Source organism: Hipposideros armiger, unplaced genomic scaffold, assembly GCF_001890085.2.
Source record: "Hipposideros armiger isolate ML-2016 unplaced genomic scaffold, ASM189008v1 scaffold_988, whole genome shotgun sequence".
Taxonomy (NCBI): domain Eukaryota; kingdom Metazoa; phylum Chordata; class Mammalia; order Chiroptera; family Hipposideridae; genus Hipposideros; species Hipposideros armiger.
Genome location: NW_017732338.1, coordinates 275100 through 280764, shown reverse-complemented (window position 1 = coordinate 280764; position 5665 = coordinate 275100). Strand labels below are relative to the sequence as shown.

Here is a 5665-nt window from a genome sequence, read left to right as displayed (position 1 = left end):
TCCACGCCTACAGCGGCTTCAACGGCCACTTCCGGTCGCGCCAAGAGCCCCGCCTCCGCTCGCCGGTGCGTGAGAGCGCGCGAACACACAGGACTACTACTCCCAGGATGCTTCGCGAGCTGAACTCTATTTCCCAGAGGCTTCGGCCGCTGTGTGAGACCGCGTCGCGCAGCAGGGCGGTTCACGAGCCGGTCCTTCGTTTCTAAACGACTCAGGTGGAGGTAGGTGTGCGTTGGGCCGCTGATTCGTGAGCTTGTGTGACCGGACTGCTCTTAAGAAGTAGACATTTACACACATATGTAATTTAAAAAAGCAAACAAGCATTTTAGGATGCATTACGTACCTTTATTGTCTTGTCCCGCACTCCCTTCAGTGTTGTGTTCCTTTGTCAGTTTTAAAATGTTGGTCCTGACCCACTATTATTGCTTTCATTACTCTCAGATGAGTCGCAACACACATTTAAAAAAATGCTGTAAGAATCCGCGAGGTGGTGGTAACCATGTTTTGCCCGTGTATAGCTGCGTCAGCCAGCACGTAGGTGTGAATGAGCCCCAAGGCCAGTCTCAGTATGTCCTTGGCAGACAAGAATCCAACAGAAGTCGGTAGGGTTTTATATTTGTAAATATGTGGCCCACGCATTTTACTGTGCTGTGTGTCACCAGCATTTGGGTAAAGGGCCAAGATCAAGTCACTCAGCCTATGGGCTGACGAAACTTAACTTGGAAAGCCAAATATTGAGTATATGAAAACAAAGTTACAGTCATAGGAAAGGGAACAATATCTAGAAGTCTCATATTTCAGGAAAAATCTACTGTAGGAACTAGAAAATTTAAGAAAACAAGTTGGTATTCTCAGTGGATTGCAAGAAAATGTGGCCTAAATGAAATAGGAAAGAAAGCTGTGAGAGAAGACACTGAAATAAAATGACACGAGGTGAAAAGGGATAAAAACGTGCAGCAAACATAGTTAAGATGCAATAACATAAAGTTATACTGGAGAAGAACTGAACTGATGCTGTGGAAAAGTGATCAGTTATGTGTAGGATATTCTTTTAAAGCTCCTCCATGATTCAAAACAAGAAGATGAATGATGTAAAGGACAGAGGATGGAAAGCCAACATGTAGATAATTGGCCATAAGGAAGGAGAGACCACATGAAATTAGCTGTCATTTAACACTGCGTGCAAGGCAGCGTTCTAGTGCTTTACATCTATTAATTCTTGAAACAACCTAATGAAGTTATTTCTGTATTATTATTATTCCTACTTTACAACAAAGGAAACAGGCACAGATAAGTTAAATAAATTGCCCAAGGTCACATAGCCAGAAAATGGGGAAGCTAGGACTTAAAGTTAGTAATTTGGTCCCAAATTCTCACTTTTAATTTCTAACACTAGACGTCCTAATAAAGAGATGAACAATTTCCTGAGTTTAAGAAGGAATACGTCCCTCATCCACTGCTAGCTGTAGTGCAGAGTGGTACGGCCACTTTGGAAAACTTCTTGACAGTTGCTTACAAAACTAAACAGAAAAGGATGAAATTCACAGAAAATTTAATTTATAGCCCTGCCTTAGTTATGTGTTCTTTAGCACAATGACTAGGACTTGGTAATAACCTGTTTTTATTCAACTTGAAAAATACATAATGAATATCTTAGTATGTCATCAATAAATATTCATGTATAACATACCTTTCAGTGACAGCAAAAGTATTACACCCTACTGATGGATATTTTTAAAAGAAAAATATTTACTGAACTTTAACAGATACACAAAAAGCATGTGAAAGTGAACAACTCAATATATTTATACAAAGCAAGCACTCAAATGAACCTAGCACCCAATGTGAGAACCAAAATCATTACCAGACTCCCAGAACCTCCTCCCAAAGATAATGGGACCTCCCAGTCACTACCTTCCAAGGGTAATCGTTATCCTGATTTCTAACTCCATTGTGTGGTTTCACCTACGCCTTCAGACCAGGCTCTCTCCCATAAACCACTGAATTTCTTTTGTCTCAACATCCTCTTTTCTCTCGCTCTCCTCTCTCCCTTTTCATCCATCCCTCTTCTTCCTTTCTCTGTTTAGACGACTAGATTTCTCAATTTGCGAAAAGTGTTTTCGTCAAACCCTCGTTTCACCTGGAGGTCTGTCTTCCTTCACAAACTCACTTTCTTGTTTTGTACAACAGGCAAATTTTCCTGTTTGTGTCCTTCCTTATCTGGAACTTGAAGAGCGCTCAGAGTTGTGTAGTCGTGGCCGAGTGGTTAAGGCGATGGACTAGAAATCCATTGGGGTTTCCCCGCGCAGGTTCGAATCCTGCCGACTACGGGGGTCTTTTTCCCGCGAGAGACACGACAAGACTCGTGACTGAACCTGCCGGCCAGAGCTCCAGCGACTGGGAAGGAAGGTACCGCGAGGAGCATGGCCTGGTCTCTCCTTTTTCTGGACAGCTCTTGATGAGCTTTCCTCCCTATGAGGGGTAGCATTCCCTGGGTCGCAGTCTCGGGTCACAGAGTAATTGCATGCGATCAGTGAGTCCAGTAATTATCCTAGTTAGTATAGTGGTGAGTGTCCCCGCCTATCATTCCAAAGACTGGGGTTTGATTCCCCGCCCAGGAGGCGGTGTTCTCTCTTTTGCTCTCAGTCACCCGCTTTGGAATTCCCGGCTACCCTGGGGTCCATGCTGAGGACGTAGTGCTCCACCTTGAACATGAACGTTGCAGAGCTCAGCGTGGTTGCCACAGGTTCTATGGGTTCCCCCACTGCAGCTGTCGGTGACCACTGCCTGGCGCTGGTGACTGAGTAGCAGAGGACTTACCTGTCAGCTCTTTACAACCCCACCCTGCCCTGCTGGCGCCACTCCCCTTCCTGCCCGCTCACTTCAGAGAAACACTTCAGAGCGATTCTAAACCTCCAAAGCCCAGAGGAGAACCTAGGTTTAAGTAACGCAGAACTTAGAACACTTACTGAGAGTTTGTAAGAGTGTGGTTGTCTGGCATGTGCCTCCCATTTACAGAAAGAGCCACTGAGGAAAATGTGCCGAGGTAGCCAAAAAGCCCATGTAGGTCTTCAGGTCCATCCTCCTAGATGTCACCTGGGAATGGTGACACCAACAGGTTCAGCAGGGCTGTGTGTACTCCATCCCGCCAGCGCCCACCTGGGCAACTGCTGCCCCTAGGCCCTTGCACCCAAGATGCAGACAAAGTGTGGAGGAAGGTGGCTAAGTGGTCACGGACCTGCGGGAACAGGAGGCCCCCATGTTCCAGGAGCATTTGAGGAGTGTCAACATTGCTGCTTTCAACAAGATCTGAAGCTCCCAGCAGTGTGCTTTTGAGTGTATGTTAAACTTTATGAATTAAAGCTTTCTGAAAGGAAAAAAAAATCCCTATTATAAAGCCATGGCAATTGAGGCAGTGTGGCACTTACTCAGGAATGGATAACTAAACCAATGGAACAGAACACATCCTAAACAGACCCACGCATATAGTCATTTGATTTAAAACAAAGGTGATGCTGCAGTGCACTAGGGAAAGACCATCCTTTTCAATAAATTGGTGGTTCAATTGGATATCAATATGGAAATAAATGAATTACAGCATACCCCAAACTCAGTCAAGTGAAAGTATATTTAATCATGAAAGGGAAAGCAATAATGCTTCTGAAAGATAACAGGATAATTTCTTCATGACTTTGGAGTATGCAAGAATTTCTAAAACAGCACAAGAAGCAATCACCACAAAAGAAAAGATATGTGTATATATTAAGCCTCACCAATATTGGAAACTTTTATTCATAAGTAGCCACCAGTAAGCAAGTAAGTACAAGGCAAATCTTAGAGAAGACATTTGTATCACATATGCCTAACAAGAGATGTGTCCCTAGTCAGAGTTCTCCAGAGAAACAGAACCAATAGGAGGTATGCATATGTAGCAGGAGATTTATTTTGAGGAATTGGCTCAGGCAATTCATTTCAACAATGTTTTGTAGCTTTCAGAGTATAAGTTCTATACTTATTTTGTTAAATTTATTCCTATTTTATAATTTTTGCTACTATTTTTAAGTGGGAATATTTACTTTTGTCCTTTTTCTTTCCCTACGAAACATGATGAGGCTGTCTGAAGCCTCCCAGATGCAAGTATTAAGTGCTGAAAGATATCAGAGATTAGTGTCCACTAGGAGGGATACTCCATAACCATGCAAATAAATATAGCCTACACAGGGAGAGCTTGAAGAAAGTGCTTCAAGACTGATAGCATAATGGCAGAGAAAGAATGGGAAGCATAAATACAATTGAAATGTGCAATGTTTAGGTGACCAGGACTTGAAGATGCTGATTGAACTCGACTCTTAAAGTGGTGCCTGTTTGTTCTCAGAAGCAACAAGATAGAGAAATAAAAATAAATAAATAAATAAAAATTTTAAAAAGAATCAGCCGGTGAATGCCCTTAGCAGTGTGGATCAGGCAAGGCCTTGAAAGTTTTTTGCTTTGGTTTGTGAACATCAGAAACATACATAGGCATGGCAGTGAGCATAGTGATTTCCAAGAAGCTTTCTTCCCTGGTGTTGTAGTGAGGGTGACTTTGTCATTGGGAAGGCAGATATTGGGCTCATGCCAGACAAACCTATTACAAAAGTTTGGAGCCCACATGTCTTTCCATAGTTATTTTATGTGTTTCTCAGGATAACAAAATAGAGCTAGCAAATCCTTCTTCTCATTCAGTGGTCATGAAGTTATTAAGAAAGAGATTCTTAGCCTATTTTTTTTAACTCAAAATCTCATGGTATGTAAAATAAAACTTACTCAACCTCTCACAGAGAGATGCCCCTGACACAAAACTAACAATTGTAGAAACAATGTCAGGGAGTTCACAGACACTGTTGCAGAACACTACATGAGGCTGAGAATCCTCTGCAGTTAAGAATCTCTTTTATGTTACACAACCTAATTTTAACTAATAAGCCTCACCATTACTAAACTGTGATTAAGTACAAAGTTGCTAAAGAAGTATCATCTTTGAAATGTGGCAATGTGAGTCATTAACCTCAATTTTGTAAATTAGGAGGCCAAAGTGCATTGAGGCCTGAAGCTAATCAGAGTCAAACCAGTTCTTGGAGATTCCTGCTCCTTTTCCAGAGGGAGCCTGGGGTGTGATTCATTCCTCACAGCACTCATTTGTGACCTGGAATGAGACAAATGTAGGTCCAATCACGTGGAATGGAACACTGTCCTTTTAAGCCAGAAGTTATTGAAACATCTACTTCAGCTTCTTTTCAATCCTTACTCTGAGATCTCCACTGAATAGAAGCCCTTGATTTGTAATATTATCTCTTCCTTGTTGAAGAAGGAAGCATGCAAAAAGGAAGACAGATGCTAGACAATGTTAATTCTTTTAAGCCTTAATATTCTGAATTCTGTTTCCATTGACTGTTTATTATAATTGCCACTTAGAGGTGGCACTTTCTATTTGAGTCACAGATATCTCACAAATAGAATTTTATTTAGGATGTTCTGTTGCTTCTTAAAGACTAACAGATGTAGCAAAGAAAATACCAAAATTCTTAAAGTATATAAGGAAAAATGTTGAATTAATTGATCATGTACTTCACTGAGACGTTTCGATGGTGCCAGAAAAAAAAGAAAAAGATGAAAGAACACACTAAAA

At 41.7% G+C, this 5665-nt stretch overlaps 1 non-coding gene across 1 annotated transcript; it reads left to right on the top strand.

Annotated features, from left to right (window-relative positions):
- The first annotated feature begins 2248 nt into the window (after window positions 1-2248).
- On the top strand, window positions 2249-2330 carry TRNAS-AGA (transfer RNA serine (anticodon AGA)). The gene has a single exon. It is a non-coding gene; the product is annotated as a tRNA-Ser (tRNA).
- The last annotated feature ends 3335 nt before the right edge of the window (window positions 2331-5665 follow it).